General features: G+C 37.4%; 1 protein-coding gene and 1 pseudogene across 7 annotated transcripts in view; both read right to left on the minus strand.

Moving 5' to 3' along the window:
• SRPK2 (SRSF protein kinase 2) overlaps positions 1 to 23,918 on the minus strand; it is a 240,576-nt gene that overhangs the window by 98,422 nt on the left and 118,236 nt on the right. The gene's annotated exons all lie outside the window — the stretch shown is intronic.
• Positions 13,983 to 15,615, minus strand: LOC118497100 (annotated as a pseudogene).

Genomic DNA, 23,918 nt, shown 5'->3' on the forward strand with positions numbered 1-23,918 from the left:
AAACCCAGCAGTCTTACCACCTGTATCTCACATGCTCAACAGCAACAGTGGGGGGGAGGGTGGCAGAACTGCCACACTGGACAGAACACTTCCATTACCACAGAAAGCTCTACTGAACAATGCTGCTGGGAAATTTAAGTTATAAACTATGTTAATAAAATTATCTTTAAAATAAAGCTTTTTACCACAAAGAACAAAATTCTATTGAGCCTCAGAATCTAAAGCCCTCCAAAATATTTTAATAGCTATTTCAAAAGATTAAATCTATTTTTAATATAAATATAAAATTATACTTGCCTGTGAAGCTTTTAGGATACTATTGTATTTATATATTGTATTGTATTATTATTATATTGTATTGTATATTGTATTGTATTGTATTGTATATTGTATTATTATATTGTATTTATATATTTTCCAGTATACAAAATAGAAGAATTTTTTTCACTTGATGGTTAAAAAAAAAAGCACTACATTTATATTCAAGGATTAAATAAAATTCATGCTTGAAAGATACCCATGTCACCAGCAGCAAAGAACTCACCCTCAAAGAAAAAGCGCCCCCCCTTCAAGTTTAGGGTTAAATCAAAAGAATACACTGATTGAGATATAAAGGAAAGAGAGCAGCAATCTAGTTCAGCTGCACTCAGGAGCAAGTCACTTCTCATCTCTGGCCTTCTCTACCCTTCTGTGTTAAGACTACAGGAAACACCTTAGTAGTAAGAACTAGGTGCATGTCCCTTTTTCCCCTAGAATCAAAAGCACATAACTCCCAAACCCAATAATAAAGGCAAGTAAATAACTCTTAAAACTTAGTAACAGAAAATGGCTTAATTTAAAATTGAGCAAAGGATCTCATTATATCCCCAAAGACAATATACAAATGGTCAATAAGCACATGATAATAAGTATGATGGTCAACATCATTAGCCATCACGGACAAAAAAAAAAAAAAAAGAACAGAACAGAAAGAAAACCACGAGTTGCCACTTCACACCTAATAGGACGGCTATAATAAAAATAAAGACAGATAACACGTGTTGGCAAGGATGTGGAGAAATTGGAAATCTCTCACATTACAGTTGAGAATGTAACGGGGGGTGGGGGGTGAGGGGTGGGGAGGAGTCACTTTGGAAAATAATCCTGAGGGGAGGATGGCGGCTTTGCTCTAGGCAGCGTGTATCTCGGCTTCTGTGAAGAGGCGGGAAACTCGCGGTTCGGTGGAGAAACAGAGCAGGTGGACTAGGTTACCGAATCACTTTTGAAAACAGGACATCAAAAATTATTGCGATCATTGAAAAACCAGACGGTAAGGAAACTGCTTCAGGACAAAAGGGACCTAGGGATCAGCACGGGGACTAGGGGTGTGCAGTCCCCAGGCCCGGTGCTCCCGGGTCTGCCTCGGGGCTCCCGGGAGAGGGGAGTCGCTGCTCCCTCCCCTGGATACGGGGGTTGAGCAACTCCAGGGGAAAGCTTGTTGCCTGAAGGCACAGACTGGCCAGTTGGACTGGGAGGGAATCGCCCAGGGACTACGAACACCCACCCAGAGACCTGAGAGAAGTGAGGGCCTCCAGCCCACATGACCAGGGGCAGCCTGGAAAAGCACCCGCACCCCTAGCCCGGTAGGAGTGCAGATCAGTGGAGGACACAGAGCCGGGAGGGGCTCAGGCGTTCTCGGGAGCCAGCAGTTCTGATCTGGGAAAGTGCACGCCCCATCGGAAATCTTAACTCTCGCGCTGTGATCCCGGAAGGGACGGGTGCTTAGTGCCTTCCTATAGCCCGAATCTCAAAAGTTCGGTGGAGAGGCACGCCCTTTTACGACTCCCAGGGAGGGCGCAGTGAATCCCAAAACATCTCGGTGCCTCCCGAGATCATAGAGCTGGAACCCTGCAGGGACCCCGGAGTCCAGAAGAACATGGCAGTGAGCTCCGGAGAGCCAGTATGCTCAGGAGCGCCCAGGGTTCCTGAGAGACTTGCTGAGATCTGGCTGGGAAGAGAGAGAAGCATTTCAAAGGTCCCTCAGCCAGCTGAAGCCAGCAAGATCAGAAAAACTGGTCTGGCCAGTTAGAAACCAACAAGAGGGTTTTTTTAAATTTTGTTTGGTTTGGTTTGGTTTTTGTGGCTGTTGTTGGTTGATTGATTTTATCTTGTGTTTTAAGTGACATTTTATTTTTCAATTCTTACTATTTTTGTATCTCTTATCAATCCCTTATGTTTCTCTTCCATTCATCCTAATAATATTCTTTCCAATCCAAATTTATCTTTCCTGCACTCCATCTTCCGCTTTTTTTCTTTTTTTCTTGCAAGTTACTGTAAATTTGTATTATCTTTCTCTCACCTTTCCGACATTTTTTATTTTAATAATATTTTGGTATTCTTTTTCTTTTTGTATAATCTTCTTTGCTTGGCTGGTTAAACTGTCATTTGATAGGTTCCCCCTGGTATCTCAGTCACAATGTGTTGACAATTTACTGTCCTTCACCTGTGTTCCATTAATACACCTCTCAAGGTTATATACTCTTTATTTTTGTTACCTAGATCTTATCGATTCTGCCACAAGACTGTCACTTTACTATTACTGTTACTAAGACCTAGTCCTTACAATTGTAAATACTACTCAATACCCCTACCTGATCTCAGCCCACTTTGCAATTTTCTGAACTATACTATTGAGGGGGTCCTCTCTATTCTTTTACACACTACTCCTATATACTAATCTTTAATCCAACCCTACCTTAGAATCTGACCTCCCACAGCCTCACAGCTTTCAAGATCCAACTATCAATCCTCTCGTCCCCAATAAGAGTCTTACCCTCTTTCCATCCTTTCTAAAACGTGGATAGTGGGGTGGAGGATCACGGTTAACACTATAAGAAGCCAAAGGATAACCCATCTCTTCTCTACTGGCTGCTAATGTAAATATCATAGTACACTGTCTTGCTGTCTTAAACCATTTAGCCTTACTCCTCCAACTGATCACAAAAAAAAAAAAAAGAGTAGGGGGAAGCTGTGAACACCAGGATACACGAAGGAGATTGCACCACTGAATCCCACAAGTATTCTACCACAAAAGTTCACACCATAATTGCAGAGAACCAGAACAGATCAATTTAAGAAACAGAGGCTAACAAGAAGAAACCCACGAACAATGAGAAAATAAAGAAACAACCCCCAATTGAAGGGAAATGAGGATGCCTCAGGAAAAATGCTAAATGAAATAGAGGCAACTCAACTATTAGATAGTGAGTTCAAAACAATGATTACCAGGAAGTTCAATGAACTCACAATGAGCTATCAGAAATTAGAGGGAAACTACATCAATCTCATTGCAAACTATATAAACATGAAAAAGGAAATAGAAACTCTCAACAAAGGCCAAGAGGAAATGAAGAATACAATCTCTGAACTGAAGAACACAGTAGAAGGAATGAAAAGCAGGATCGATGAAGCAGAAGATCGGATTAGCGAGCTGGAGGACAAAGTAGAAAACAACATCCAGAAAGAGCAAGAAAAGGAAAAGAGGCTCAGAAAGAATGAAGAGGGATTAAGAGAAATGCAAGACAATATGAAACGTAATAATATCCGTATAATAGGGATACCAGAAGGAGAAGAAGAAGAACAAGGGATCAAAAACCTAGTTGAAAAAGTAGTGAAGGAGAACTTCCCTAATTTGATGAGAGAAAAAGTCACACAAATCCAGGAAACACAGAGAGTCCCAATCAAGAGGAACCCAAAGAGGCCCACCTCAAGACACATCATAATTAAAATGGCAAAATTTCAAGACAAAGAGAGAATCTTAAAGGCAGCAAAGGAGAAAAAGGAAGTAACATACAAGGGAGCCCCAATAAAGCTAACAGCTGACTTCTCAATGGAAACACTTCAAGCCAGAAGAGAATGGCAAGAAATACTCCAGGTAATGAGAACCAGAGGTCTGCAACCAAGGCTACTTTATCCAGCAAGGCTCTCAATCAAGATAGAAGGCCAAATAAGAAGCTTCCCAGACAAAATAAGTCTAAAAGAATACACCTCGACCAAACCAGCTCTGCAAGAGATTCTAAAGGGGCTGCTTTAAGGAAGGGAAGGAAAAGAGAGAGAGAGAGGAATACACGTACATAAAAGACAATGAATAAGTACCTATCAATAATAATCTTAAATGTAATGGATTAAATGTTCCAATCAAAAGACATAGAATAGATGAATGGATAAGAAAAAATGACCCACATATATGCTGTCTACAAGAAACCCACCTCAGGATAAAAGACCTACACAGGCTGAAATTGAAGGGCTGGAAACAAATCTTCCAAGCAAATGGACAGGAAAAAAAAGCTGGGATAGCAATACTCATATCAGACAAAACAGACTTCCAAAAAAGGGCCATAAACAGAGACCCAGAAGGTCACTTCATAATACTGAAGGGAAGAATCCACCAAGAAGACATAAATACTGTAAATATATATGCACCCAACATAGGAGCACCCGAATACATAAAGAAAATCTTAGAGGACTTCAAGAAAGATATGGACAGCAACACAATGATAGTGGGAGATTTTAACACCCCACTATCAAAAACGGACAGATCTTTCAAACAAAATAACAACGAAGATATTGTGGCATTGAACAATACCCTTGAGGAAATGGACTTTACTGATATATACAGAGCCCTCCATCCAAAATAAATTAATTATACGTTCTTTCCAAATGTACACAGAACATTTTCAAAGATAGACCACATGATAGGACACAAAACAAGCCTCAACAATTTCAAGAAAACTGAAATCATACCAAGCATTTTCTCGGGCCACAAGGGACTGAAGCTAGAAACCAACCCCAAGGAAAAAAATCCAAAACACTCAAAATCATGGAGATTAAATAGCATGCTATTAAACAATGAATGGGTCAAGAATGATATTAGGGAAGAAGTCAAAAGGTTTCTGGAAACAAATGAAAACGAACTCACAACAACCCAAAACTTATGGGACACAGCCAAGGCAGTCCTGAGAGGGAAGTTCATAGTGATACAGGCCCACCTAAAAAAGTTAGAAACATTCCAAACAACCTAAACCTATGTCTACAAGAACTCGAGGAACAACAACAAAGACAGCCCAGAGCAAGCAGAAGGAAGGAAATAACCAAGATCAGAGCAGAATTAAATGACACAGAGACTAAAAGCACAATTCTAAGGACCAATGAATCCAAAAGCTGGTTCTTTGAAAAGATAAACAAAATTGACAAGCCTTTAAGCAGATTCATCAAAAAAAAAAAGAGAGAAGACCCAAATAAACACAATCAGAAATGAAAGAGGAGAGATTACAACAGATGCCACAGAAATACAAAGGATTGTAAGAAATTACTACAAAGAACTGTATGCCAAGAAATTTGAAAACCTAGGTGAAATGGACAAATTTCTAGAAAAATATCATCTTCCAAAACTCAATGAAAAAGAAGCAGAAAGCCTGAACAGACCAATAACAACAAAAGAAATTGAAGCAGTAATCAAAAAACTCCCAACACACAAAAGCCCTGGGCCAGATGGTTTCACAGGAGAATTCTACAAAGCATTTAAGGAAGAGCTAACCCCTATCCTTCACAGACTATTCCAAAAAATCCAAAAAGATGGGAGTCTCCCAAACTCTTTTTATGAGGCCAACATCATCCTAATTCCAAAACCAGATAAAGACACAACAAAGAAAGAAAACTTCAGGCCAATATCACTGATGAACATTGACACTAAAATCCTCAACAAAATATTGGCAAACTGCATCCAACAATACATTAAAAAGATCATACACCATGACCAAGTGGGATTCATTCCAGGGATGCAAGGATGGTTCAATATTCACAAATCAGTAAATGTAATACATCACATAAAAGCAAAGGCAAAAACCACATGATCATATCAATTGATGCAGAAAAAGCATTTGATAAGGTACAGCACCCATTCATGATAAAAGCACCCGGCAAAGTGGGAATAGAGGGAGCATTCCTCAACATAATAAAGGCCATATATGAGAGACCTACAGCCAACATCATTCTCAATGGGCAAAAATTAAAATCTTTTCCACTAAGATCAGGAACATGACAAGGCTGTCCACTTTCACCACTTCTATTCAATATAGTCCTGGAAGTTTTAGCCACAGCAATCAGACAAGAAAAAGAAATAAAAGGCATCCAAATCAGAAAGGAGGAAACAAAACTGTCACTGTTTGGAGATGACATGATAGTATACATAGAAAATCCTATAGACTTCACCAAAAAACTGCTTGACCTAATAAATGAATTCGGCAAAACAGCGGGATACAAAGTCAATATCCAGAAATCAAAGGCATTTCTGTACACCAACAATGAAACAGCAGAAGCAGAGATCAAAGAAAAAATCCCATTTGAAATAGCAAAAAGAAAAATAAAGTATCTAGGAATAAACCTAACCAAAGAGGTAAAAGACCTGTATTCAGAAAACTACATAACACTCAGGAAAGAAATCAAGGAAGACACAAACAAATGGAAACATACACCGTGTTCATGGATTGGAAGAATTAATATCATCAAAATGTCCATACTACCCAAAGCAATATACACATTCAGTGCAATTCCTATTAAAGTACCAATGGCATATTTCACAGACATAGAACAAACACTTCAAAAATTTATATGGAATTATAAACGACTCCGAATAGCTGCTGCAATTTTGAGAAAGAAGAGCAAAGTAGGAGGGATCACAATACCTGACACTAAACTATACTACAAGGCCACAGTAATCAAAACAGCCTGGTACTGGCATAAAAACAGGCACATAGACCAATGGAACAGAACAGAGAGCCCAGAAATAAACCCAAGTCTCTATGGTCCATTAATATTTGACAAAGGAGGCAGCAACATTAAATGGGATAAAAATAGCCTCTTCAACAAATGATGTTGGGAGAACTGGACAGCCACGTGCAAAAAAATGAAACTTGAGCACCAACTTACACCATATACAAAAATAAATTCAAGGTGGATAAAAGACTTAAATATAAAACGTGACACCATTAAGGTCCTAGAGGAGAACGTAGGTAGGAAAATCTCAGATATTTCACGAAGAAACTTTTTTACTGACATGTCTCCTAGAGCAAGGGACATAAAGGAAAGAATAAACAAATGGGACCTCATCAAAATTAAAAGCTTCTGCACAGCTAAAGAAAACAGTATCCAATATTAAAAGAGAACCAATTATATGGGAAAACATATTTGCCAATGATATCTCAAACAAGGAGTTAATCTCCAAAATATATAAAGAACTTACATGACTCCACTCTAAGAAGACAAGGAATCCAATTAAAAAGTGGGCAAAGGACTTGAACAGACACTTCTCCAAGGAGGACATACAGAAAATCCAAAGACACATGAAACAATGTTCAATATCGCTAGCTATCAGAGAGATGTAAATTAAAACCACAATGAGATACCACTTCACACCAGTCAGAATGGCCATCATAAACAAAGCAACAAACAACAAGTGTTGGAGAGGTTGTGGAGAAAAGGGGTCCCTAGTGCACTGTTGGTGGGACTGCAGTCTGGTACAACCACTATGGAAAGCAGTATGGAACTTCCTTAGAAAACTAAAAATGGATCTGCCTTTTGACCCTGCAATTCCACTGCTGGGACTCTATCCTAAGAACACTAAAACACTAATCCAAAAGAACCTGTGCATCCCGATTTCATAGCAGCACAATTTACAATAGCTAGATGCTGGAAGCAACCAAGATGCCCATCAGTAAATGAATGGATCAAAAAACTATGGTACATTTACACAATGGAATTCTATGCAGCAGAAAGAAAGGAGGAGCTCCTACCCTTTGCAACAGCGTGGATGGAGCTGGAAAACATTATGCTAAGTGAAACAAGCCAGGCAGTGAAAGACAAATACCATATGATCTCACCTTTAACAAGAAACTAAACAACAAAACAAAGAAGCAAGCAAAATATAACCAAAGACACTGAAATAGAGGACAGGCTGACAGTGACCACAGAGGAGAGTAGAGGGAATTTCAGGGGACATTGGGAAGGGTTCATGGGAACAAACTTAAAGGACACATGGTCAAAAACTAGGGGGAGGGTGGTAATGGGAGGGAAGTGCGGAGGGGTGGGGGGGGCTGGACTGGGAGTAAAAAGGAGAAAATTGTATTTGAACAATGATTAAAATAAAATTAAAAAAAAAGATAATCCTGCAGTTTCTATGAAAGATTAAAGAGAAAAATTACCATTTGACAGTAATTTCCCTTCTAAGTCTATACCCAAAAGATACGAAAACATATATCCATGCAAAAATTCTACATAAAATGTTCATAGCAACATCACTTAAAATTGTCAAAAAGTGGAAAAAAACAAATGTCCATCAACTGAGGAATGTATAAACAAAATGTAGTATATGTATACAACAAAGCAGTATTCAGCAACAGAAATGCAATACTGATATATGTATGCTACAATGTGCATGCCTCCTTGAAAACACTATGAAATATCAGAGAAGCCAGTAACCAAAGACACTGTGTTGTATGTTTCCATTTCCACAAAATGTACAAAATAGGCAAATTCGTAAAGAAAAAGCAAGTCATTGGTTGCCTATGTTTGGGTGACTGATGGGAAATAGGAAATTATTTCAAAAGCATACAGATTTTTTTTTAGGCAATAAAAATGTTCTAAAATGGATTGTAGTCATGGTTACACAACTATGAAAATAAACCAAAAATCACTGGCTTGTACTCTTTAAATTGGCAACCTCTGTGCTTGCTATTTGAATTAGAGCTCAATGAAAACATATGTTTATGTACATGTAAAACTTAAACTCATAGCTTATCAAGTTTATACTAACTTGCATTGTTCTATTTAGGCTTATTAAGAGAGATGGGGATACTAGCCAAATCAAGTGAGTCACATAACGAGCCAGAGAGCATACAAAAATCAAAAAGGATCTGAGCCCAGGCCTGACTGGGCTCTATCCCAAGACTTTATCAATGGTAAAGAGGCTTACATCTTCCAAAATCATGTGCTTGAGTTAGAAGATGATTCCCCAGTTCTCCCCTCAGGGCCCCCAAAGAAAAGCATCTGTTATTTAACAACCTCATCCAGAAAAATTTCAAGATACTGAGTTGGCCAAAAAGTTTTTTTTTTCTGTACAATAAAAGACACATTTTTCATTTTCAATAACTTTATTGATTTAGATATCTGGAGTATGTTGGCTCCCAGTGGTATAATGTTAACTGTTCTCTCTTAACACCTTGATTCAATCACTATCAACTTCAATTGGTCTGCCTGACCATGGAGCACTGTCCAGTGAGAAATCTCCAGCACAAAACTTTGCAAACCACTTTGGACACATTTGATCAGTCACAGCACCTGCTCCATACACTGCACAAATCTTTTTTTGAGTTTTAGTTGCATTTTTACCTTTTTTAAAATAATAAAACATAACATGCCAAAAATATTGTATATTTATCTTCTATATTAAAATGGCTATACAAAAGTTCACCAATTTGGTAAGTTTTTTTTTTTTAATGTACACTGATATAGCAGCTGTCACAATAAAATCTAACAAAATTGTTTGAATGAAGTTAAAGACAACTAGAGCCATTTCATGGAAAAATCCAAATGACCTTTCTGGCTAACCCAATACAAAGACACCAAGTTCACAGCTTGTGGCACTAATACATAATTAATAATTTCAATATCAGTTTGATGAGTTTTATTGGCTCAATGTACATTAGAGATGTATAGTCCTTTTTTTCCCCCTGTTTTTCCTACCTTGGGGTCTAAGTTCATACCTTAAGTTTGAATATAAAAGTTTTTCAGAAACACTTATGAATTTGAAACAATTAAGACTCATCCTCAAATTCCTCAACACCCCCAAAGATACCTACCGTCCCTTCCCAAAGTGTAAAAATCTTTCTTTCAACAATGCAACTACTCCTATTCCTACAACTTCAAAAACCAAGTTAATGGTGCTTCACAATCCAGAATTCTTCTCACAACTCAGCACCCATTACACATCACAGATGTTCTTCACCTCCCATTTAGATTCACTTTACTATGTCCTCAGGAGTCCTAAAAAAAATAACCTATTTATGTATTACTAATTTCATAAAAGTCTGCAAGAAAAGAACCACTTTCTATTTCAGGCAGGTACTAGAGAACACATAAATGCCTGTGACAAAACCACCAATATTAAAAAAATAACAAGTTGTTGTTATAAGATAACTGGATATCCACTTGCAAAAGAATGGAGTTGGATCCTTATATTCCTCAAAAAGGATTTAAATGTAAGGCATAAAACTATAAAACCTAGTAGAAAACACATGGGAAAAGCTACATAACACTGGTCTTAGCTATTTCATAATTTCATTGAGTCTGACACTCAAAACTCAGGCAATGAAAGAACAAAACTGACAAGTGGGGCTGTATCGAACTAAAAAGCTTCTGCACAAGAAAAATATTTATTTTAGAAGTATTACATGTAATTATAACAACAGAGATTAAATGAGTGCTAGATGTTGTCCTGAGCACTTGACATCTGTTCACTCAGCTGATCCTCCTCAAAGCTTTTACTATTCTCCACTTTACAGAACAGGAAACTGAAGCCTATTTGATCTAAGTCTGGCAACTGGGGGAGTCAGAATCATATCAAGGAAAAGAATGAAACAAACATTCAAAAAAAATCATTTAACAAGCCTTACATTAAAATTAATTCTCCCTACCCCACCCTCTTACCCACTTTTCCTTTGAATTCAGTTTTATATCCTTACCTCATCTGCTGCCAGAACAAACACCATATGACACAGAGTGCTAGTAAAGGAAAATTTTTATCTAGAACCTTTATTGCCATTAATTGAACCAGTAACTCTAAACTGTATGTTTTTTTAGATTTTATTTATTTTTAATTTTTAGGGAGAGGAGAAGGAAGGGAGAAAGAGGGAGAGAAACATCTATACGTGAGAGATACATTGATTGGTTGCCTCTCACTCTCCTCAAACTGGGGAGCTGGCCTGCAACCCAGGCATGTGCCCTGACTGGGAATTGAACCAGCAACCTTCTGGTTTGCAGTCCAGCACACAATCAACTGAGCTACACCAGCCAGGGCTAAACAGTGCTTTTTAAAGTACAGAATATATTAAGAAAAAACATTAATATTTTAATATGTATTTATTATTGCATGGTTCTTCTGTCACTATTCAACATTAAAGGCACCAAAAATACAGTAATGTAATCTCCTCATCCACATTATGCATTCAGTGGGAGACAAGGGTAAAAATTAAGAAACTATAGTACACTTTATTGTATGTAATTATACAGAAAATGCAATGTACTACACTAATACAAAACAGTTCTGAGAGGCCAAAAATATTTTTAAAAATAGTACCCACTGAAATCCACAGAAAAGCGAGTAAGCAGTAAATGGGGAATAAGGAAATGTCAAAACCACAGGTGCTTTAGAAGGGTTAGTCTGGCACATTCAAGTATGATGAATGGAGGAACAGAGATATACCCAAAGTGAACTGTTTCCCTATAAAAGGTATATATACCAATGACATGCCCTTAATACCTCTCATATTTGTCCCAGTTTTTAAAAACAACCATACACATAAAGCTGTATGAAATGGGCATATTCCTACTGATGATGAATATAAAACTGGTAAAGTAACTGGGAAATACATATCAAGAACCTTAAAATCGTCCTAACTTGCAATCCTTAGAAATTTATCCATGGAAAACAATCCAAGCATTTTTCAGTTAAAAGAGGTAAACAACATTTATCAAGAATCACTGTTTATAGTTAACAAACATATTACAGGGCCCTATGAGTCATACATTCTTGAATTCATTTTAAGATGTATTTTTTAAATGATGTTTAAAAAGAGTTTGAAATACAACATTAAAGCAAAACTGCAATATAAAAAACTGTAAAAGATTGTTAGTATTCAAATACTTGTTATCTAAAGTCTCTAAAGTGGTGAGGTTGCAAAAAAGAAGTAAATAACACAACAACATTCATGAATGAACTGACCAGTCACAAAATTAAATCCTATTCTAGTACCTTTCTCTACTTGGAAAAAAATAAACACAGACTTGTTTAATGGAGGCACAGATCAATTAATGAGCCTTTCACTGAAACAAAGCACTAACAACACAACACATGTACAATTCAATACAACTGAAAACCTTGAAAATATGGTAAGATTTCATGGTGACTATAAAATAGATGTTGACTTTAAAAACAGGCGAAGCTACTGACAATAACAACCTAGAAGACCAAGTAAAAATTATAGAAGACAAAACTAACATAGTACATTAACAGGTATTCAAAAGAATACAACTTGTATACTAAAGATTAAGGAGAGATCACTGGAAAAAGAGATGAAATGCTCAACTACTTTCACAAATAAGGCTCTCTTAATAATTCCTCTAAAATTCATATAGGAAGTGAAAAATACCTGGAGGGAGGGGTGGATATTGCACCAGAAACAACATTTGAGCCATTCTTCGTTCATTCTGTGAACTGGCTTTACAGCTGCAACAATGGTAAGTTTTATACAGAATAAAATAAAATTAACTTAATTTTAATAACATAATTATTTTTATATCAATATAAATTCCAGTTAAAACTTTATCACTAATGATGTGAAATTTAGAGCCCTCCTTAATACAGATTCACATTAACATTTTTCCTATTCCAGTAATGAAAAGATAAACTCAATTACACAAAAATAAAAAATAGATAAGAAAAAGACTATGAAATATACCAGTATTGCCACCAAAATGTGAGACTACGGGTAATTATTTTAAAGGTTAGAATTAAACAAGTACTGTTTGAAACAATGGAAATATACTAGTAAGTAATTAAGATTTTGAAACATATACTAATATTTCATCTATGGATTCCTATTGCTTTTTTATCTATCCATGGATAACGGGGTCTAAATTAAAGAGAAATCTATCTTATTTAAGAAATATACCCTGGGTCCTTATGATGTACTGAGACAAAAGTGAATAGTATTTTTTTTTTTAGATTCGAAGTGCTGTATTAACACATTGCATACCACATAGAAATCTCTAACACATACGCCAGGGACCGCACGTTTTTGGGCAAACTGCATGTTATTTAAATCATCATAACTACAGATCATAATGCACTTGAGGTGTTGTTTTTCAATAATTATAACATTTTTATTTACAAAAACAATTAAACAACTAATTAAACAATTAAAGTTCCTAGTACTTTTTTAACATATGGTACTGTGTAAAACATTTTCCTCTGTGAAGAGGGACCAAACAAAATTTATATAAGTATCTAGGTTCGCTCCTTTTTCCATGGGCAGCACAAACTCTGCAGGCCCTAGTAGGAAATTTTTTCTTTCCACTAGCTGGAATACACGTAGGTTCATGCTGCTTCATATCACCTAACAACCTTTTGGGTGGATCTTTACTAGGTGCTCTCCTTGCACCCCCAGGGGAAGGGCCAAACAGGAGAGCCCTCATTATTTTCATCCGTTATCCAGTCTCTCGCCACTGATAGCAGAAACTGTTCTTCATTTCCTCTTGGCCCTTGTTGATAGTTTCTATTTCCTTTTTCATGTTGATATCGTTTGCAGTGAGCTCACTGTACATTCCCTGTAGTTTCTGGTAGCTCATTGTAAGCTCATTGAGCTTCCTGACAATCATTGCTTTGAACTCAGTATCTGATAGTTGAGTTGCCTCTATTTCATTTAGCATTCTTTCTGAGGCTTCCTCTTTTCCTTTCACTTGGGAATTGTTTCTTTGTCTTCCCATTGTTTGTGAGACTCTTCAGATAGCAGAAACTGTTTATACTTCATTTTTGCTTTTGGATTGAGGCATGCGAAACACAAGAAAACTCGTGAGCGGAACGCAATGTGTTAAAAAACAAAAATATAGTTTGAATTTTAGGGTAATTAAAATATGAAAAAACATAGGATTATCATTTTATAATTGTTCTGTTTGCTCTTTTCATTTTAAGTATATAATTTTATTTAGAGAATGACAGCTAGTCAAACTTATGCTTAAGACATTTATCCATACTTAACCAGAGACGTCACAGAGGCTACCACACTAGTTGGCTATTCTACACCCTTTTATTTTAAATATGAACATTTTCCCAATACTGATCAAGCCACATCTCATTTATCTTCCTCCTTAGAACTGCACAGGCTTGTTTTAAATAGCTTAAAAATGTGTAATAAACTACAGAGTCCATTAAGAGTAGATGTGTTCTGGTTAATCCTCAAAATGGTGTGGCCAGAGATAAAACAAGTATTAAATATGAATGTAATCTTTATCAACAAAAATTGAACTTTTCTAATAAAAAAGCTAGTCTAATATATGGTCTCATTCTACAAAGACATATCTCTTCCAAATCTCAGTGAAAGGAACGTGAATAATTTACCAATTTTTTCTACTATGTGCCTTAAAGATACTTCATTAAAAACTGGTATCGGACACAACAAAATGACATTTGCAGAATGTAATATTGCAATGACAGTACTGAGACTGTTACAAACTCTTTGAGTATTAAATAGTTACACCCTGATTATATAGAAGATTCATCCAATAACAAAATAGTGAACAGCAGGTGGAAATTGATCCCATTCGATATTCAGAGATAAAGCTAACCAGTCTTTCCATTATTTTCTGGAGCTAAGTCTCCCTCTTATACTGAAATCTGTTGGGAATTAAATCCAGGTAGTCTTCCAAACTACTGTATGGAGAGGATGCTGAAGCCCATCACCATACAGCAGCACACTGCAACAGAAGGACTCCTCTGTTCAACAATTCTGGCACACTTCCAAAATACACCAACAACCCAGTTTTACTTCCATCCAGGAAACTGGGTGCCAATGATCAGATATAAGCACAGGCACATATCAGCAGCAAGATTACCATCAACTGACTCTGAAAGTTGAAAATGGCAGAGATAGTGGAGGCCAGTGGAGGCCAGTGAAGCCCCCGCCACATCTCCCTTCTGGGTCTGGGTCGAAAAAAGCATGTCAAATAGTAAGCATCTGTGCCACTTCATTCAGTACTTATTACCATCTAGCAAGCCATTCTCTTCAATTTATGGAAATTAAGATTAAGTAACTTTCCCCAGGTTAGAAAATTAAATAATACATAAGCCATCCTTCAAACCAAGACAGCCTACAAAGCCCATACTTGTTAAATTTAGTTATGCATTCTAAAAAGAGAGACTTAAGCCCTGGCTGTTGTGGCTCAGTGAACTGAGTGTCGGCTGGTGAACCAAAGGGTCACTGGTTCAATTCCCAGTCAGGACACATGCCTGGGCTGTAGGCTAGCTCCCCAGTAGAAGGTGTGTGAGGCAACCACACATTGAGGTTTCTCTCCCTCTTGTTCTCCTTCCCTTCTCCTCTCTAAACATAAATAAAATCTTAAAAGAGAGAGACTTAAAATAACTTACATGTCAGAGGAACTAAAGAAGCCAAAAGAATCCACCAAAGCAATGAAAAGAGGTGCACTAATGTGGTATGTACTAGATGCTTTAGGGGGCAGAAAAATGGTACTCTTAACCTTGAAATGGGAAAGAAAACAGGCCTAGCAGACATGAGGACAAGATGATAAAAGAGTTTCACAAAGCCTTGGCTGGTGTAGCTCAGTGGATTGAGTGCAGGCTACGAACCAAAGGGTCACCAGTTCGATTCCTAGTCAGGGCACATGCCTGGGTTGCAGGCCAGGTCTCTAGTGGGGGCCACATGAGAGGCAACCACACATAATGTTTCTCTTCCTCTCTTTCTCCTTCCCTTCCCCTCTTTCTAAAAATTAAAAAAAAAAAAAAAGTTTCACAGAACACAAGAACCTCACAAGGAGGGAAAAAGGGCAGAGAGGACAATGTAGTTTTTTGGAAACTACAAATATTATCTGGCAATTGCTCCCCCCAAATTTTGGCAAACTTTTTTAGGTATAGAGATAAGACAGTCAAATATTTACTTATAATATTTAATTTCAATATAAGTATACATTTAAATCCATGTTATAAAATATTATTTAGAAAGACTTTCTCACGTTCATGAGGCAATTCTAGTCAAATGATTCACTCACATCTTTGTTACACTGTACTGATAAATAAAGCCAATTCTTTAGTCTAACAGTCAAGTTTTCCAAAATATAGCATCTTCATTTCCAGGTTGTTTGAGATAAATTGTTATCATTTTTATTTAAGTATACATGATACTGCCACTGGAACTATTACCTATCCCACATGCAAAATAATTATTTATTTAAGTCAGTTTTTCTATTTGATTTTACATGCCCACACGATCTGGAAAACAGAATTACAAAATTGGTGTTAAAATGCCTTTGCCTTTCTCACTACTTTCACTAGTAAATTCTAAAAAATATTTGAAACTAAACACTGATTAAAAATCATGTTACTTTATCATATTAATATGTCATCGCAAAGAGTTCTTGGCTGTTCAAAATAAAGCCATTGAGATAGCTTTAAACATCTAATTTACTGAGATGTTTACAGTGTGTTTCTCTGGAGGATGAATTCTTAGGGAGATGAGCTCTCACCTCACATTCCAGCAATCACAGCACTCCTGGATTAACTCTATGTGCATGGGACACCACAGGGCACTTTGCCTGGACCAGTGGTTATCAAATTTGGCATATATCATAATCTCCCAAAAAGCTAATTAAAACACAGACTCCTGGGATCCATACCAGGGTTTCTGATCCCATGGAATAGGGTAGAGTCTGAGAAGTCACTTTGTTTTTTAAGAGAGAGAGAAAGGGAAGGGGATGAAAGGAGGAAGAGGAAGGAAGACAGAGAGAGAGACAGAGACAGAGAGAGACAAAGAGAGAGAGAGAGAGAGAGACAGAGACAGAGAGAAAGACAGGCAGACAGATACCGATCTGTTGCCTCTGTGTCCTGACCGGGGATCAAACCTGCAACCTCTTGGTGCAATGGACAATACTCCAACCAACTGAGCCACCGGGCCAGGAGTAAGAAGTCACATTTTTAAAAAGTTCCCAGGTGGTACCAATGCTGCTGGTCCAGATACCTCACTTTGAACCAGATTATGCTAAACCTTGTTCATCATTTCAATGGTTTAGATTTTACTCTCAGGCTATAGGAAGTCACTGAAAAGTTTCAAGCAGTGAAACAATATTACAAGATTTGCGGTTTCTAAAATGTCACTCTGACTGCAACATGAAGAATGGAGCTTTCACAAATAACATATTTCATATATTCTAATATGTCTATTTTTTACATGTATAAATTACATGTACATTTCTAATAGCAAAATGCAGTTTGCAAGCAATGGTATATCATACTGTAGTTTAATAGGCAGTGAATTTCCTTTCTTAGTGGTAAATAATGGTGTATATTATAACTTACAGGTGACTAATTTACTGAAAAACAGTACATATTATTTCTTCTCATGGTACTATAAAGGGAAAGTAGTTTTTACCCCCATTTTAGGACTATATAAGAGATCCACTCCCATTCCAGATCACACAGATCTTAAACAGCAGGTCCAAAATTACAAACCCCAAAATTTTGATATATAAGTCAAACATCTTTCCTCTCACATGATACTCTTACCGTAACAACCTGTAGTTTGCTTGCCAGAGAGAAACAAAGAAGATGAGGGCAACAGAACCAAGAGAAGATTTTATGGGTATAAGGTGTAAAATACCAAATTTAAGCAATTAAGATGAATGGCTTTAAGATTTTTATTAAGAAACTATCAATAAATGAAAACCACCAAATGGACCACCTCCACACATGTAGAGCGAAAATCAAACAGCAGTGTGGGAACACTGTCTCACACAGTGCTGTAAGGTGCAAAAGATGGACACAGGTTTGAAGATTCACTTTAAATTATAGTAGGTGATGCCCTGAAGTGAGGTTTGTACCAAGGTGTTTCCTGAGCCTGGAGAGCCACCAGAATACCACACACCTTCAGCTTTTTTCTAAGAGACTACCAGAACCCCAGGACATTTCAGTAACAAACAGCAACAATTCTCAAAAAACCCATAAACTTTGTTTTTGATCACATTTGTTTGAAAAGGTGTGACTTTTTGAAATAGCATTCTGTAGGTTGCCAAAATGATTTTTAATTTTAAAACTTAAAGGAAAAAAATTAAAATAGAAAATATAACAAATATTTGCTGTACCATTTTACATATCCCCACTTCCTACTGCCAGTCTACCAATGGAAGACCCACTAAACTATGCAATCTGTTCAGCACATTCTGGAAAGCACACTTACACCTTTATTTGGATCATTTAGATGTTCTAGTTCCTAGGAGAAGAATGTGCAAATATTCTCCTTCATCAAACAAATCGCCCTTACTAAAACAACAGAAAGTTCAGAAAAGTGACCTATCTGAGCTAATAATTATTCTGGGGCCCAGACAGTTTTCATCTCTGAAAGGAATTCTAAAAATACTACTTAAATCTCACATTCAACTTCTGACTAGAAAAAAGCAAAAGACTTAAAAAAGAAACCATGAAGCTTTTACTCTAACCATCATTATGTTTAAAAAAAAAAATGAATACCATGACTGACAAGTTAAAAGTTGTCATGGATAGTGTCTACAACCAGACGTGAAACATGTAGGTGCTGTATTAAAGCTGCAAGCTGAACTTTAAGAACCTAAGAAAGCACATTGGAGCAACCAGCAAGATATTTCTATTTTGCCTACTTGGTATTATGTTCATTATAAATGTTTAAGTCTTTGACTGGTTTGGGGGAAAGCATTTGTTTATTTATTTTTCCATTGCTTTGAGAGAGGAAGGGGTGGGGGATAAAAGGGGAGGCACTGATGAGAGAGAAAAACATCAACATCATTCAGTTGCCTCCAGGATACACCCCGACTGGGTTCTGAACCCGAAACCTAGTCACGTGCCCTGACAGGGGATGGAACCCACAACCTTTCAGTTTACAGGACAATGATCCAACCAACTGAGCCACAGCAGCCCAGGCTGCAAAAGCATTTAAATGTTAACAGCCAATAACAGCAGCAGTACATCCTGACAATTAAAACACTAAAAAAGCTACAATATTATTAGGTTTGACACAGCTCATGAGCAAAATAACCCAGAGTTAAAAGCAAGGCATATAGCTAAATCAGCCCCTCTGTAAACAACTATTCCTCCAACCAGACAAATGACAAGAGGTTCTAGGCAATGGCTAAATTGTGCTGGGTAAAACAACAGCAAAGCAACATTAATTGGGACTCCAACTAGTGGCAATTAACAATCATTTTCAAGTCAAAGCAAATTCTCTTTAAAGGCCCTGTGTGCCTCCTTCAAATTCTTAATAGATGGATATCAAGATAACTAGACTATCATTATTTTTCTCATCCCTCTTAGGTTGTGAGCAGATAGTAAGAAAGGGAGTCGCCATAAACTATAAAGCATCTTGGAGTGGAAGATGTGGTCTGTCTGGGAGACCAAGGCACAGGCCCTCGGCCCAGGCTCAGCTTGGGAGACAACCACTCTGAAGGACTGGCTCAAGGTACCAGGCAGCAAACTCATAGCTAGAGGGTCCCAGCTACATAGCTAGGGTGTGTCCAGTAGCCACGGTGCCCCAAGACTGTCCCAGTAGCATGACAGTGGCTGCTGCCTCTCCACCTGTTCCCTAGCTTTTCTGTTGTTCCACTGCCTACTTCAATCATTCCAATATAGTTTATTTCTAGTTAAAAGAGCGACAGTCGGGGCGGGTGGAAATGGGAGGGAGGTGGGAAGGGATGGGTGGGTAGGCTGGGATGGGAGTAAAGGACAGAAAACTGTACTTGAATAATTAAAATAAAAATTTTTTTAAAAAGCCACAGTCAGTTTGTATTACTTGGAATGCAGAAGCCTGATAAGGCTTAATCATTACACAGTCTATATTTTTGTTAAAATTAAACAATTTTTGAAAAATTGTTTAGTTGTTTTACTTTGTTTTTAGTAACAAAATCATCTCACTTAGTAGAGACTTAGAAAATAGATAAGTACAATGAAGAAAGTGACATCATTTATAACCCCACCACTTACACAGAAACAACCCAAACCATTTTGGAGCACATCTTTCCAAGCTTTCTGCCAGAATGGACATTTTGACTCCTGAGAAAAAAGGTGTGGACGCAGTAACTGCACTGCAGAGCTATGGCATCATTAAGCCAGAGTGATCACCTAATCCATCAAAAAATGTACTTGTGAGAGTGAAAAGGCTTCTTTCCCTCCCTCCTCTATTAATAAGTCAAGAAAACACATAAATTGGAGCTATCCCAGGCAAACTCAAGTGTATAGTTGCTCTGCATACTTGAATAATGTGGCCTACTGGTTATGAACCCCTACTTTGGAAACAGTCCTGTTCATCAGAAGAGGCTATGAATAATAAATTCTTACCTAGCATGATTTATCACTTGGCAAAAAGGGGAACAAGAAGATCAACTTATGTTTTAACCAAACCAAATTTTTAATTAAAACTTTCAAAACAAAAAATTACACTTTAATTAGTATTAGCAAATACAAAATATAGCTATCATTCCTTCTTTCTCAAGTTAGAAAAAATGTTGATACAATCTGACTTTGCACAGGAAGTAATCCCACACTGAATGTCTTCCCTGAATTATCAAGGCACCACTGAAGCAGTACGTTCAGTTTGTCACCCCCCAAATAATACATCTTTTGGGGGGTTTCCCCCTATACCTGAGCCAGACCCCTTAAGAAGGCTGGAGAGGGAAAATAGCCTGAACATCAAAACATATTGTTTCAAATAAACTCTTAGGATTCGACAACATGTAATGGGAAGACAGTAAAAACTAAAAACATAATTAACAAAATCTAGGTAGAGTCAGATATAGAAAGAGTACTCTACAACATAAAGCAACAACAGAAAAAGCTTTAAAGTATGAAAAATCATGGAACAGATTTAAATGCAGTGGTACATGGTCATAAGAATTAGAAAGCTAGAGTTCCCTGAGATTAATTTTTTCTCCCCTTTTAAACTAGAAACTTTGCTTTCAGCCTTGGTCAGCAACCACTCTTTATTTCCTCACCTCTTTTTTTCATATTCTTTGTTTAAAATGAACCCTGCTTTCATTTTGCATCTCCACCAATCATATTTTACCTACAGTAAAATAAGTTCAACCTCTAGAACAAATACACTGAGCACAGACTAAAAAGGTCAGAAGTAAATAGCTTATAAACTTATTTTTATCCTTTTATGGAGCAATAGTGAAATAATTTTTATATACAAACAGTCCCACAAAGCAAAGGGTCGCTGGTTAGATCCCAGTCCAGGCACATGCCTGGGTTGAGGGTTCGGTTCCCAGCTAGGGAGCATAACAAGAGGCAACCAATAGGTGTTTCTCTCTCTCAATGATGTTTCTCTCCCTCTCTCTTTCCCTAGCTTCTCCTTGCTCTAAAAAATTTTTAAAAGTTATATAAACTGAGTCCCAAGAACACAGAAAAGGTATAAAAACGTCATTTAAAGTGCCATATATTCTTCCTTGTCCACAATGTTCTTTACATATAAATCCTAGAAACCACAAACAGGCAGGGAGGGAGAGAGAGAGGAAAAAAATTTAACTTTAAAAGACTAAGCATAGACATATAGGGTGATCTAACATCTGATCTTTGAACCCCACTTGTCTCTAAAATGGGAAAGATCTCTGGGCAATGACAAAGAACACTATTCCAAAAATACATTTTTCTCATATGTTGTTTTATACATATGTTCTTGATTTATTGTAGGCCTTTATTTTTTTGAAGTTTTATTTATTTATTTTTTAGAGAGAAGGGAAGGGAGGGAGAGACGGAGAGAAACATCACTGTGTGGTTGCTTCTCCTGTGCCCCCTACTGGGGACCTGGCCCACGATCAAGGCATGTGCCCAGACTGGAAATCGAACCCGTGGCCCTTTGTTTCACAGGCCCATGCTCAATACACTGAATCACACCAGCCAGGGTTATTGTAGGCCTTTAATTACTACAATTAAATTATTAACCTGATATTTACCAGATTATTTATTTATCAAGTATTTTTACTATACATATTTACCAAATATTAAGCCAAGTGTTTCAGATGCTTAAAGTAACCTTTGCCAAGACAATTCCAGTTCACAGCCTATAATGCTTTATTTTTATCATTTGTTTATTTGCCTTTTACAGAATGTTCAAAAATCATCTTGCCAAATTGGAGGAAGAGTTTAAGGGCAAAAATATGTAAAAACTGTAAGTGAAAGTACAAAAATGTCAGAATACAAAACAAAGTAACTTTTTAAAGAGATTGTGTGGTAAAGAAGGGATGTAAATGTTTTTTATAATTTTGCTTGAGAAATCTAATTCTGATATCAAAATTAGATAAAGACAAATTATGGTGCATAACAGGACTGTTGGGCTGAATTTGGACATTTCTTCTCTGCAGCATATACCTAGATCATTTATTGAATGGTTATCTTGTCCTAGACACTTGATGTATATGATTTCAGGTAAATTTCATGATTACCCAACTTGTATGCATCATTTTATATGCTTCATACAGATACAGAAACTGGGGGCCAGTCAACGTTTCCCACTTACCCAAAGTAAAGCAATTCAGCAACCCAGCTCATTCGAAAATCTGGTCTGGTTACAAAGCATGTGATCATTTCTCTATGCCAAATTCCCTCTTATAAAACAGCACCACCCACCACCTCTTGAGCATACATTTTACATTTATTATCTCCTTAAATCCTCACAATTCCCTGTGAGGTCAGCATTATCACTTTTATTTTAAAGATGAGGAAAACGTATAGACTTAAAAGAAATTAGGTAGCTTGTCAGGATTTAGCTTCTGGTCCATGCCTCCAAAATCCATATATTCTTTCCAATATATCTTGCTGCTTTCAGTTCCATAATTCTATAAATCATCACCAGACAAGCCCTTCCTTTATCGGAAATGGCGACTCTCGTGCAGGATGAAGATGAAGTTAGGGGAGTTCCAGCCAAGATGGAGGCGTAGGTAGAAACCCTTTGCTTCGTCACACAACCAAAAGGAGGATAACAACCAATCTAAAATCAATAAACAACCAAAAGAACCAGAAAATCAAACTGCATGGAACTCTAACAACCAAGGAATTAAAGAAAAAAATCAACCAGAACAACCAGATGGGTAAGGCAACAGACCTTGGGGGCCAACTCAGAAAACCCCCTGAGACACGGCACACTGTGGGGGTGGGGCTGGCTGCTGAGCTCCAGGCTGCACAGGAGGGGCTGAGTAAGGGGGAAACTGAGACTCAGGGCTGACTGTGGGCTACAGCTGGGGCTGTCCCAGTGGGAGAAACTCCCAGTCTCACGAGTCCATTGGAAAATGTGCTAGAGATGAGCATGTGAGCCACACTGTTCCCTATCTGGCCCCTCCCCCACAACACAGCAAGGAGGGTTGCCCTGCCTTGGTGAATACCCAAGGCCCCGCCCCCTTACAACCTACCAGCTGTGCCAAGACAAAGAAATATGGCCCAAATAAATGAAAGAACAGAGCAAAGCCTCAGAAGGAGAACTAAGCGAGGAGGAGATTGCCAACCTGCCTGATGGAGAATTTAAAGCCCTGGTAATCTGCTCACAGGTCTGATTGAGCTTGGTCAAAAAATGAAAAAACAACTGAAAGATACTCAAAGTGAAATAAAGCAGAATATTCAGGGAACCAAAAGTGACAGGAAGGAAACCAAGACTCAAAGCAACTGTATGGAACACAAGGAAAAAATAAACATCCATCCAGAAGAAAAGAAACAAGAACTCAAAAAAGTGAAAAGAGCCTTACAAACTTCTGGGACAACCTGAAACATTCCAATATCAGAATTACAGGTGTGCTAGAAGGAGAAGAACAATAGCAAGAAATTGAAAACTTATTTGAACAAATAATGAAGGAAAACTTCCCCAATCTAG

Source organism: Phyllostomus discolor, chromosome 10 (assembly GCF_004126475.2).
Source record: "Phyllostomus discolor isolate MPI-MPIP mPhyDis1 chromosome 10, mPhyDis1.pri.v3, whole genome shotgun sequence".
NCBI classification, from domain to species: domain Eukaryota; kingdom Metazoa; phylum Chordata; class Mammalia; order Chiroptera; family Phyllostomidae; genus Phyllostomus; species Phyllostomus discolor.